Here is a 13,368-nt window from a genome sequence, read left to right as displayed (position 1 = left end):
CTCCACAACACTCGGTCCTGTAACGTTAATAATCATATCCATGAACATGAGTCCTATCCTGATTCTTTTCCACCGGCTGTGAGGTGAAGACCACATGTACCGATATTCTGAGCTCACACTTGACGTCATCAAACAATGCCTTTGTTTTGAATAGGCGCCCTCTAGCGGATGGAAAATTTGCATAGTGCACCTTCAATTACAATAAATTAGATGTTAATATAGTGTTATATAAATAGTGTTATATATTTAATCACAATATTTTGAGCAAGCATTTTGAACAAATTGACTTAATGAATGCCTCAATGACTTACTCATTTACCACCACTATGTGGGGGACAGTCCCAGTTTTCATATTAAACATAGTTTAATATGAAAAAGCGGTTAAGTAACCCTTTAAAGCTGCAAAACTTCCGTCAAGAGCAGTGAGTGATTTTCTCTTTGTCTTTTGTTCTGTGATTTATCATCACAACAGCAGGTTTATTAGGCTACTGTCACTTTAAGATCTGAAGCACATGACACAGATCCGGATCTGACAAGCATCCGATGTCCTCACAGCTCTTTGCGTTCATTTAACACTTTTTAACTCATTTAAGACTGTGCTTACGAGCATACTCGACAAAGCGGACATGTTGGCATACTTCTGTGTTTTTGTCCGTTCAAGCATGAAAACAGTCCTGTGTGTGAAAAACCGCATACCATATGCACCCCAAAATGAGTTTCCGGGTGCATATGTTGGCCTCATTTTGGCGTATACATTCCACGACATTGCACACTTGTACTAGTATTGATACGCATTTTCGTGTGATCGATGCAACATAAACAGATTGACAGACAACTTTTGTGTCTTCAATGGTTTAATAGCATGTGAATAAATGATAGAGCGATCATGTAGCGCAGCCAAAGAAAGGATGACAGAATAAATGAATGCTTTGTTAATGTTTTATTATTTTTACCAGGTTGAACTGGAAAAAAACATGCTAATATTGACAACCCTAATATATATTTTACTGTTAAAGATTAGAAAAAAAAACATCCCAATTTGAGGAATAACTGCACAAACAGTATGAGCAATAATAATAGTGATGTTGAGCAAGTGGCACTAACAAGCCATGAGAAGCTCTGCATTACAGCATTGCCTATGCTTAGAAGCTAACAGTAAAGTGATTATTCCCCTTTTACATAACTAGGCTATTTATGAGGTCTTTGACCTGCAGGTATGTTCCAGCATTCACTTAGGTAAAGCATTGATTCATTGATGCGACTATGACTTAAGGGGCGCAGAAGCGGCTGTCTGCTGACAGTCAATCAATGATATGCCTCGGCTCTCGTAAAGAATCACGGTGCCAGGATATGCACACCAGCACTTCCTCAGGAAACTCATTATGAAACGAGAAACGTGAAAAGAAAGAAAGCTCTGTGGTGATCTATGCCGAACCGAGAATACATTTTGTTGTCTGGCGTGAAAACAAATGATGGGATCCTAAATGGAAGTTTTGCTTAAGATTGCTAAAACGTTTTCGAGAAAAGTGACTTTTTAACACTTCAGTCATAAAGCTATCATCAGGAACGCACTTTGTCTACTTGATCCATTTTAATGATTAACATTTATTATGTGAGTCGAGGTCTTGTGGACCACATACACACTTAAAAATACAGGCATTGATGATGGCTCCATGAAGAACCGTTCTTTAGATTATTAAAAAGATAATTTACACTAAGAACCACACGGTTATTTTAGGAACTGAACAACATGGTTTTTCTATGGTGTTGCTGAGTAAATTTAGTTTATTGAGACCATCTTCAACCTTCTCATCCTTACTAGTATACATGCTTTTAGCTACAGTATCTTTAAGACATACAGCACACTTTAAAATAAGGTTACATTCGTCAACAAATTAACATTGAAATGTAATTCTAAAGCATGTATTAATCATAGTTAATGTTAATTATCTTCATTAAAACCATGTATCTATTATTTAATGGATAACGTGAACTAATAATGAACAGTTATATTTCTATAAAGGCTTTCAAATGATTAATCACGATTAAACACGTCCAAAGTAAACGCTTACATAATATCTTTTTACTGTGCATAATTATCATGCATATTTAAATACACATACATACATGTATATATATATATATATATATATATATATATATATATATATATATATATATATATATATAAATTTGCATACATATACTGTATATATTAATAATAATTTATATAATATATAAATATAGCAAATGTTTCTTAAATATATACACTGTAAAAAAATTGGTTGTTTTTTGTTGGTTTAACTTAAAAAAGTAAGTAACCTGGTTGCCTTAACATTTTGAGTTTATTGAAATTAAAAATTTGAGTTGATACAATGAAGGAAATTTGTTTAATAAATAGAAACTCAAAATATTATTGTATCTGAACCACATAAAAAATTTGATAAATCATGAAAATAGCACAATTTGGCATGTTTCACTGCATCATCAGAAATAAAACTCACACAATTACCCAATATGCTTACAAAATCTTTTAATAATATTTTAATAAAGGTTGTCGAATCTCAAAAAATTTTCATTGATTTAACTCAAAATTTCAATTTCAATGAACTCAAAATTTTAAGGCAACCAGGTAACTTTTTTTCTATATAATTTTTTACAGTGTATACACATAATATTTGAACACCGTATATTATGGAAACATAATCACACTTTTGTTTTGGATGTGATTAAACATTTGACAGCACTAATATCTATTAATATATGTTAACAAATATCAATTAATAGCGTGAGACATGTTAGTTAATGCATAAACTAATGGAACCATATATTGAAATGTACTGGACATTAAAATATGAATATAACCGTGCATATAATGTCACAATGTAAACAAGTAAATAAATAAATAAGCATAGTGAATATTGATATTTCAAAAGAGCATGAAAAGCTTTTTTTTTCTTTTCTTTTTTTTTTTTTTATGAGGCAAGGTTAGAGACGTCTTTAGCTGCTACTTGTTGTTGGAGAGCTCAAGGTTATTTTGCCCTGTGTTTTCTTCAGCTGAAGTGCTGAGTTTTTCACCCTGGAGGTAATGGGGCATTTGTTGGAGAAATGCAAAGACAGTGAAATGGAAAAGCCAGTGAAAAGGCACAAAAATAAATAAGAGCAAAAGTGGACAATGAATGACAAGTACTGTGTTTTCTCACGCTATTATGCCCTTATTTACAATCCAGAGAGAATTTCTTTAGTTTGAGATGATTGCGATTAACTGGAACAAATATACGTTTACTACGTCAAACTAACAGATTCACATTGACAAAATACTTTTCAATTTGCATCCGGCCTCATATTAACTCTCACATTATGTTTTTTTTCCGCAACAATCAATGTGTAAATATAAACCTCCTGTTCGGTAAATTCCCAGATGCTTGTGAATTTTGAGTCAAGGACATTAGGTCACACGTCAGTATAATCTAAAGTGAGCCGTTTATTGCTGCAGCGCTGAATAACACAGATAAAGTTTGGGCTTGACTGTTGAAATGTCTTTTTTTGTCTATCAGTGAGATTCTCTCTCAGTCTCAGTCTCCCTCCTCCACCGTCTTTAGACACAGTCAGACATTAGTATTCCAGTGCGCGCTCCTCGCAGCAGTAGCCGGTGCCAGCCACTTAATTTGTCATTTATTGCTCTACGACAACTGAAGTAATTGAACCTTTTGCCCACGGAACGTCACTGGCAACCCGGTGGCCGTTTCTCCCAGCCGGCCTCACGGTGGCCACATTTTAGGGACCTTGGGTGGAAAATGGAGGGCAGGGATCTCATTTATAGAAAAGCCGAGATGGTTAGCAGGTATCCTCACCTCTCACCCTCCACTAGACCTGCCCGAACACCTCGGGTGCCTCGCAGGGCTGATCGGAACAGACAGGGATGGAGGAAGGGTGTGACCCTTCAGATAGCCCAAAGACAAGGTGACATGTTCCTAATGAAATTTTAAAGCGCTGCATACTGCATATTTATTGGGTTCATGTCACAATAACTGTCCAGTTCATATTTGATGCAAAATCAAACCAATGAAGTAGAAACTGAATTTAAAGGAAACAAAAGCACTTTTCATGACTATTAAAGTTATTTAATATGTGTGTGTGTGTGTGTGTGTGTGCGTGCGTGCGTGTATTAGTGCTGTCAAACGATTAATTGCAATTTTTCGCATCCAAAATACGTTTTTGTAATGTAATATATGTATACTGTGTATAACTATTACATATGCATGTACATATTTAAGAACAATTTATTATATTCATATATAAAATAGTACATATATGCAAATATTTCTTAAATATATACATGAATGTGTGTATTGAAATATACATAATAATTTATACACAGTACACAGTAATAATTTATTATTTTTTTAAATTTTAGTAAATTAGACATAACATGAGGTAAAATTAAATATGATTAAAATTTTTCAAAATAACGAATATTATATTTATTCTGCATAAATTAATTACAATTAAATAAATAATAACAATAATCATTACAAATTGTAATAATTTTATAATTAAATATATATATATATATATATATATATATATATAAATATATATATATATATATATATATATATATATATATATATATATATATAAATATATATATATATATATATATATATATATATATATATATATATATATATATATATATATATATATATATATATATATATATATATATATATATATATACTGTAAAACAATATTTCGAAAAAAGTTACCTGGTTGCTAAAATTTTGAGTTAATACAATGAACATTTTTTGATATTCGACAACCTTTATTAAAATATTATTAAAAGATTTTGTAAGCATATTGGGTAATTGTGTTTTATTTGTGATGACGCAGTGAAACATGCCAAATTGTGCTATTTTCATGATTTATCAAATTTTTTTGTGGTTCAGATACAGTAATATTTTAAGTTTCTATTTATTAAACAAATTTCCTTCATTGTATCAACTAATTTTTTTTATTTCAATAAACTCAAAATGTTAAGGCAACCAGGTTACTTACTTTTTTTAAGTTAAACCAACAAAAAACAACCAACATTTTTTTACAGTGTATATATATATATATATATATATATATATATATATATATATATATATATATATATATATATATATATATATATATATATATTGTTATATAAGATTATAATTTCATTTTATAAATGATCATTTAGACGTAAAATGAGGTAATATGTAATGTAATAAATATGTAACTTCATATCAGTCTGTTCTAGTAATCTAATCTAGAAATATACAACACAGTCTCACCCCTACTCGTCAAATGTTGCCGAACGGTCAAGGGACCCTGACGTCAGCTGTTGACGCACAGGGTACCCCTAAATCGCCATTTTTCGACGTACTGGGTAATCCACTGATTTCAATGAGAAACCTAGGACGTCATAAACAGACGTGTTGGGCATGTGCATGTTATCGTCATGATGGAATTTATTGGGTTATAATTTTTCCATTATGACATGTTGGAGTGTGATTCTCAATTTAATCAGCCAGCACAATTGTATTTACATTTATTTACGCTATGATACACGTTTGAAACAGTAGTCAAACCCCACCCCGCCCTAAACCTACCCATTTGCGTATTATATGATATAAAACACAGGCTGTAACAGACAACAGGCACACTTTATTGAAAAAGTCCAACTATTCCGAGGCCAAACGATTGAATTGTGCGAAGAAAAGACCCAAAAGCAATCACCGTCTCTATCCGCGGCGCGCGGCGCGCGGCCCGCGCCCGTGCGTCACACTGAAGACGCCACAGGTAGACCCCTCGGCGTCACGCGATGGACGAACTGGGAACCCAATTGCTTTCAGTGGGAAACCTTTGGCGTCAACATTAGACGGCAATTCTATCGGTATGAAATCGCGCTGAAGAAGTCTCATTCAGAACACATCGCGATGTTTGGCATCAGATCACGTGTGCCACATGTTGGTGAGTAGTCATACATATTATGTCCTAATATTTGATATAAAGTATTTTCTGCTTGTCGTTATCGATCATGTTCAGTCACTGCATTGTATCTGTCATCATCTCCACTGAGGCTTTGCATTTCTTTGCTTTCTAAATAAACACACCTTGCTAATAGGGTAATTTAACACTGTCACGTGACGTGCTATAGACCTTTAAACATTTGTTAATATTTAATAATAATTACTAGTGTAGTTCCAACGTGGCATTTGTAGTAGAAGCACAATAAAAAAAACAAAAAAAACAACACTTGCCATGCGTTTACCACAGTATTGGTAGTTTTAATGTGATATTTGTTGTAAATACACAGTAGCCACAACAATTACCATGCTTTAAATGCATTTTAATGTAAAATCCAAATATTGTTATTTAAATAGTATACTTTATAATGCTATATATTATATATTATGACTTTTTTCTCTCTTTCTGTTTTTTTTTTTTTTACCTGAAAAGACCAAAAGAGCCTCTCGGACTCAGTCAACCCATTCTTGTTTGTGGAGAAGTAACGGAGAAAACCGAAAGCTGCAACAGCAAATATTTGTAATGGTATGTATGAGTTGGTTTGAACCCTTTATCAAACATTTTATTTAGCATTTGTTGTTACTTATTCTTACAAATCCTATAGCTCAATCAGTAAGAACATATTCCCAAAGTCTTAATAATTCACAAGATTTAACAAGTTGTCAAATTCGTATGATTCTCGTACATATAGCTCTGAAAAAAATTAAGAGACCACTTAACATGGATTTCTAAATGTTAAGTGGTCTCTTAATTTTTTTTTCCAGAGCTGTATTTGTATATGAAGAGTTCAGATGCAAAAGCCTCAAAAAGCCACTTCGGTCACATGACATCAGATATTTGATTATTTTTTCTTAATCAGATCAGTTGCAATGTTTATAACGTCCCGTTTGCATGTAAATAATTTATGTGATCACAAAATCAAGTGAGTTATCTACATTTTCAAACAAATTCATATGATATAGCTTGCTATTATATACTTTTAATAATGGGAATGCACACATATCTGTGAACTTATTACATAAATGTATTTAACATTTAATTATGCAACGTTTTTTTTACAGCAAGAAACAGTTATGTATGAACTCACAACTTGCATGCAATGTAATACAATTTCCTCTTTCTTTCTGTCTTGCAGGATTACTTGCAGATTACTTTTATTTATTTATTTTTGTTTAAAAGATCTCTACAATATCAAACTCAACAGCTCTTTTAAGAGTCAACCCTCACAAGAGCTTCTAGTGATTCTCAGCTAATCTTGCCGTAATCAGCCCTTCACAGGTAAAGTTGAATATTATCAGTATCAGTATATATACTAAAGTATATACAGTTTTTAATGCTCACCTTAATCTTATGGTAAATTAACTTTATTGTAACTGTCTTAATTTATATGTTTTAAAAACAATAGTATTTGCACAGAGTAAGTGAGACTTTCTTGTTTTACAGAAGAGAAGAAAGACCAGACCTTATATCGAAGCAAGCTAAGAAAATAAGTCATTTGTTTAGGGTGAGGAAGGAAGATGGACATCTTGTGCCCGAAGAAGACAGAAAAGTGCGCAAGTCCATTGGTATGTCTTGTATTGAAGCAATGCTGTAATATGTAGTACAAAATTTGATGTTGATCTCTCAAAGGACTATTCATTTCAACAGTGATCATTCTTTCTACTCTGATAAAATACGTACCATTATTCATGTCTAAATCTTTTAATAACTCCTAAAATAAGCAAATGAGGTTCTGTATCTTGGATTTATTTAAAATGGTAAATATTTGTTTTCCCTTTTTGATACAATTATTATTACACTTTTGGCCTTCAGTTCTTAAAAACTGCACCGTCTTTTTGTCTTAGATAAAAGTAGACAAGTGTGGGAAAAAGCATTTAGTTGTTATAAACTCCATGTATTTCTCCATTGTTTTGTAGACCATGGATGGTTCTGGGTAGCTTTAGAAGATAATGAGTTGGGACATATTAGGAATCAAATAGTAAATGTTCTTTGAATTATGTGTAATATCTGGTTAGTTCTTTGGCTTGAAACAAGGCCTTATACTCCACAGACTAAACACATTGCATTTGTGTTTTAAGATGGATAGCAAGAGAAGGCACAAATTCTACAGGAAAAAGATGTGCTGCCAAGGAGGAATACAAGAGGCAAAAACTCTGCTCTCTGAGAACTATACATGGCCATGGGTGCTTCATAAGCATGGTAAGTCTGGTGCCTGGGTACCTATTTCTTAATTCTGTCCATGAAAGTTGTATTGCAGTATTTGAACAATTTTATATTGTAAAGGCTATCACAAGTGATGCTCTTGAAACAAGTAACTAAAGAAATCTAGCATCACTGACAAAGGCTCAGAAGAGACCATGCCTTTCTAAAAGATCTACTGTTTAAAAGGTTGCTGTTGATATGGGTAAATTAGTTTTTGTTCAGGACTTGGCTAATATTATGGGCTGCAATATTATACATAATGCTTCAATGTGTATATTATTTTATGTACTGACTGCTGCTTTGTAAATTTGAATCAGGAATTGGCATTTCTGCCCATTTTGAGGTGGAGAGTTTACTGAAGAACATAGGTTAACCTGACTGTACATTAAACTTAATCTGAATTGTGTTTGTTGTTTTACTTTTAGACCAGGACTGGAGAACGCCGGATTATACGACTTCTTCCTCTGGTTGAGAAAAGGCTACACAACATCAGTGATCACATCATCTGTACATTGATTATACTGTAGGGTACAAGTGGGCGAACTGTTTAGAAGAAGAAGAACATGAACATGATAGAGGGAAGAGACAGAAACCAGTCTAGTTGTAATAATGAATCATTATTTTCCAACACTATATCAAATCTGTTTTCTGTATCATAGTTGACTGGATGGGATTATGTGGCACTGATTTGTGTGGCTTCAGCAGCTGTGAATGGATTAATATGATGTTAATGTGTTTTTTAAAACCCATTTTTATTTATCTTGAATCTTATTTGACTTTATTCTACTTTATTAACTGTATACTGTATCCTCCAATAAAGTGTTGAGTGATAAAGTTTGGTGAGTATTGTGTATGGTGTTTGGTACAGTAAATACACATTCAACCAGTTTATTTAGGTTATCTTATTAATTACCAAGAATATTTTACTTGAGAAGTAAACATTTTTTATCTGGTTATATTATATTTGGTACAATGCTCCAAAAAGTTGTATATACTTGCATGCTGTGACAAGTATGTCAGTTTTTAGTGAAATAAAGGGAAGGATTACAAACACTTCAAGCTTAACTGAAGATGATCCATGTTGATCATTCTGGTACATCTACTACTGCAATAAGAATTAAAGCATGCACATTTTCGATGCCAGGTACGTGAAGAGGGTGTAGATGAAATTGTGACAATGTCTCTTGTTATTTTACTTAATGGTGCATTGTCCTATATTTAATAGTAATAATGAAGTGTAAATAATATAAATTGTTTTTGTTTACTCTGGAAATTGGATAATGGCAAGTTGTTGCAGGTTCATCCATTATATTTATTAGTGTTTATCCATAAAAGAAAAGAAAACTTAATAATTATTATTTTAAAACATTTCTTTCAAATATTTCTGCATTTCATCAGATGGTCTTACAATATCAAAACCTATACACAAGCATGACGTTAGAATAGAAAAGACAAAATACTCTGATATTTAAATGTGACTCAAAGTTTGTTGTACGTGATGAGGAGAATAGATCTGTGTATGTTGTACTGCCCTTACACCTCCAGGGACCCAGAAGTGGCCCCTGGAAGAGCAAAAAAAAACCATATTTCAAATGGCTTTAACTCAAAGTATGGTTAGCGTATCACAGAGAAAATTGGCAGGACAACTGCATATGCAATGTTTACTAAATAATGTTGGCCACAGTTTTCAGACATATATGGAAAGCTGCCATAAAGGTTTATTTAAAAGTGCTCACAGTAAAATATACAATTTCAGCTTGGCCCTCATATATGTCCTAAAGGTTTACACAATGAACATATTTTAATATCCAGTTGTCCATTAAATATGTAATTTACTTAACATTTATTGTTTCATTATGAAACCTTTTAAACTACATTACCCATATATCTGTCATTGTATCAATGCAATGGGAAACATGGCGCTGTAGTTCATAGAAGTGTGCTGAAATGCTTAGGGTTAGGGTTGGGTTCTCAGTAAAGGAGTCATTTCTCACAACATAGCGACACTTTATAGTTAGCTTAACGTATAACTGACGTAATAATAACACCAAAACATACTTTGTAACATGAAACGCCGTTTTATATGGTTAAAACAGATAGTCCAATCACAGCGCGTTCTGCGATAAAGTCACAGCCAATGACAACCCAGCTGAACAGAGGCGTCACACTTCCTTGTCCATTTATGGTAAATTATATCACATCTCATCCGGTTCAACTGAAGGGGTAGATTCCTTAAATATTTAATATTTAGGCTGCTAAATATTTATTTATTCTAATTAAATAATAAAACTCACATTTTAAAACGAAAGTCTTCTTTGTGTGGTTAAACTGATACATAATAAATATATTTGAAAGAGAATCCTTTTTCTATGCAATGGTCTACAAGCATAAACTTCTTTAAGCCATCCTTTACAATCTGAACTCTTGGAATTAAAACAAATATAACAAAAGCACAATGAATGCACACAATTTTGTAAGCATATTCCAATATTTAATGTCAAACAGTTTAAATACAAATGTAGTGCCCATATATATATATATATATATATATATATATATATATATATATATATATATATATATATATATATATATATATATATATAGGCAAAAAAAGAACATTTTACATTCTTAACTTTAATACTATATATTTGCGATTATTGTTCACTTTTATTGTAACTAAATTAAATGGCAATTAAAATAGTTGATGATTATTGTAAATGTTAACCATTTTCAGTAAGAAAATACTTCTATAAAGTACATTCATGTTACAGTTACATTAACAAGGTAGTGATATAATGATAGAGGTAGTTATGGTGGACATGTACTTTAGTGACCATTGTAATAAAAGTTTTAATGAATAATTATTGATTTCAAAAGGTATTAACTCTCACTATCTTCATTTGTTCAAACAAACAACAAATGCAGAAATATACATTGGACTATAGCATCATGAAGTCAATGCATGACTAGAACCAGTGGATGGCAATAGATATGTCCTTCACTAAAACTCCTGATGATAAAGGCATAGGCAGACATCAAGAACAGTTTATGAATATTGGTTCTGCATATATCAAAGAGATCATAAGACTCTACAGACTCCACGTGAAGAATTTGAGACACTGTGACAGAGCAAAGGGTGCACTTCACTGGACATGTTCCATGTATGCCCAAACAACAACACCCAAAAACACTTATGAAGTGGACACCACCAGGAGGACGCACGAGATAGGGAAAACCAAGGAAGATATGAGACAGATGTTTCACGAAGACCTCAATGCCGGTGTTCCATGAGAAGATGTGAAAATGTGGCCACAGATCGAATATGTTGGAGGACACATGTTGCCCAATGTGCCCAGGACAGGACATGATGATGATGTTGTCAGTTTATACATAACTGTAGGATTTATTTCTGTAAAAAACGTTGCATAATTAAATGTTAAATACATTTATTTAGTAAGTTCACAGATATGTGTGCATTCCCATTATTAAAAGTATATAATAGCAAGCTATATCATATGAATTTGTTTGAAAATGTAGATAACTCACTTGATTTTGTGATCACATAAATTATTTACATGCAAACGGGACGTTATAAACATTGCAACTGATCTGATTAAGAAAAAATAATCGAATATCTGATGTCATGTGACCGAAGTGGCTTTTTGAGGCTTTTGCATCTGAACTCTTCATATACAAATACAGCTCTGGAAAAAAAAATTAAGAGACCACTTAACATTTAGAAATCCATGTTAAGTGGTCTCTTAATTTTTTTCAGAGCTATATGTACGAGAATCATACGAATTTGACAACTTGTTAAATCTTGTGAATTATTAAGACTTTGGGAATATGTTCTTACTGATTGAGCTATAGGATTTGTAAGAATAAGCAACAACAAATGCTAAATAAAATGTTTGATAAAGGGTTCAAACCAACTCATACATACCATTACAAATATTTGCTGTTGCAGCTTTCGGTTTTCTCCGTTACTTCTCCACAAACAAGAATGGGTTGACTGAGTCCGAGAGGCTCTTTTGGTCTTTTCAGGTAAAAAAAAAAAAAAGAAAGAGAGAAAAAAGTCATAATATATAATATATAGCATTATAAAGTATACTATTTAAATAACAATATTTGGATTTTACATTAAAATGCATTTAAAGCATGGTAATTGTTGTGGCTACTGTGTATTTACAACAAATATCACATTAAAACTACCAATACTGTGGTAAACGCATGGCAAGTGTTGTTTTTTTATTTTTTTTATTGTGCTTCTACTACAAATGCCACGTTGGAACTACACTAGTAATTATTATTAAATATTAACAACTGTTTAAAGGTCTATAGCACGTCACGTGACAGTGTTAAATTACCCTATTAGCAAGGTGTGTTTATTTAGAAAGCAAAGAAATGCAAAGCCTCAGTGGAGATGATGACAGATACAATGCAGTGACTGAACATGATCGATAACGACAAGCAGAAAATACTTTATATCAAATATTAGGACATAATATGTATGACTACTCACCAACATGTGGCACACGTGATCTGATGCCAAACATCGCGATGTGTTCTGAATGAGACTTCTTCAGCGCGATTTCATACCGATAGATCTGCCGTCTAATGTTGACGCCAAAGGTTTCCCACTGAAAGCAATTGGGTTCCCAGTTCGTCCATCGCGTGACGCCGAGGGGTCTACCTGTGGCGTCTTCAGTGTGACGCACGGGCGCGGGCCGCGCGCCGCGCGCCGCGGATAGAGACGGTGATTGCTTTTGGGTCTTTTCTTCGCACAATTCAATCGTTTGGCCTCGGAATAGTTGGACTTTTTCAATAAAGTGTGCCTGTTGTCTGTTACAGCCTGTGTTTTATATCATATAATACGCAAATGGGTAGGTTTAGGGCGGGGTGGGGTTTGACTACTGTTTCAAACGTGTATCATAGCGTAAATAAATGTAAATACAATTGTGCTGGCTGATTAAATTGAGAATCACACTCCAACATGTCATAATGGAAAAATTATAACCCAATAAATTCCATCATGACGATAACATGCACATGCCCAACACGTCTGTTTATGACGTCCTAGGTTTCTCATTGAAATCAGTG

General features: G+C 32.9%; 1 protein-coding gene and 2 long non-coding RNA genes across 5 annotated transcripts in view; 1 reads left to right on the top strand and 2 right to left on the bottom strand.

Annotated features, from left to right (window-relative positions):
• LOC137039173 (leucine-rich repeat transmembrane neuronal protein 4) overlaps positions 1-13,368 on the bottom strand; it is a 246,089-nt gene that overhangs the window by 89,988 nt on the left and 142,733 nt on the right. The window lies entirely within an intron of this gene.
• On the top strand, positions 5,318-8,938 carry LOC137039175 (uncharacterized). Its single transcript, XR_010897594.1, has 6 exons — positions 5,318-6,006; positions 6,496-6,588; positions 7,199-7,341; positions 7,507-7,628; positions 8,142-8,262; positions 8,691-8,938. It is a non-coding gene; the product is annotated as an uncharacterized lncRNA (long non-coding RNA).
• LOC137039176 (uncharacterized) overlaps positions 11,579-13,368 on the bottom strand; it is a 1,877-nt gene continuing 87 nt past the window's right edge. Inside the window, exons 1-3 of the long non-coding RNA XR_010897595.1 lie at positions 12,791-13,368; positions 12,212-12,304; positions 11,579-11,677 (exon numbers count right to left, since the gene is read on the bottom strand). The exon at positions 12,791-13,368 is cut by the window's right edge and continues 87 nt beyond it. This is a non-coding gene — a long non-coding RNA (uncharacterized lncRNA). The remainder of the gene's footprint in view (positions 11,678-12,211; positions 12,305-12,790) is intronic.

The sequence above is a fragment of the Pseudorasbora parva genome, chromosome 13 (assembly GCF_024679245.1).
Source record: "Pseudorasbora parva isolate DD20220531a chromosome 13, ASM2467924v1, whole genome shotgun sequence".
Classification (NCBI taxonomy): Eukaryota; Metazoa; Chordata; class Actinopteri; order Cypriniformes; family Gobionidae; genus Pseudorasbora; species Pseudorasbora parva.
The sequence above is the reverse complement of the archived record's forward strand: the minus strand, read 5'-3'. Positions and strand labels throughout refer to the sequence as shown.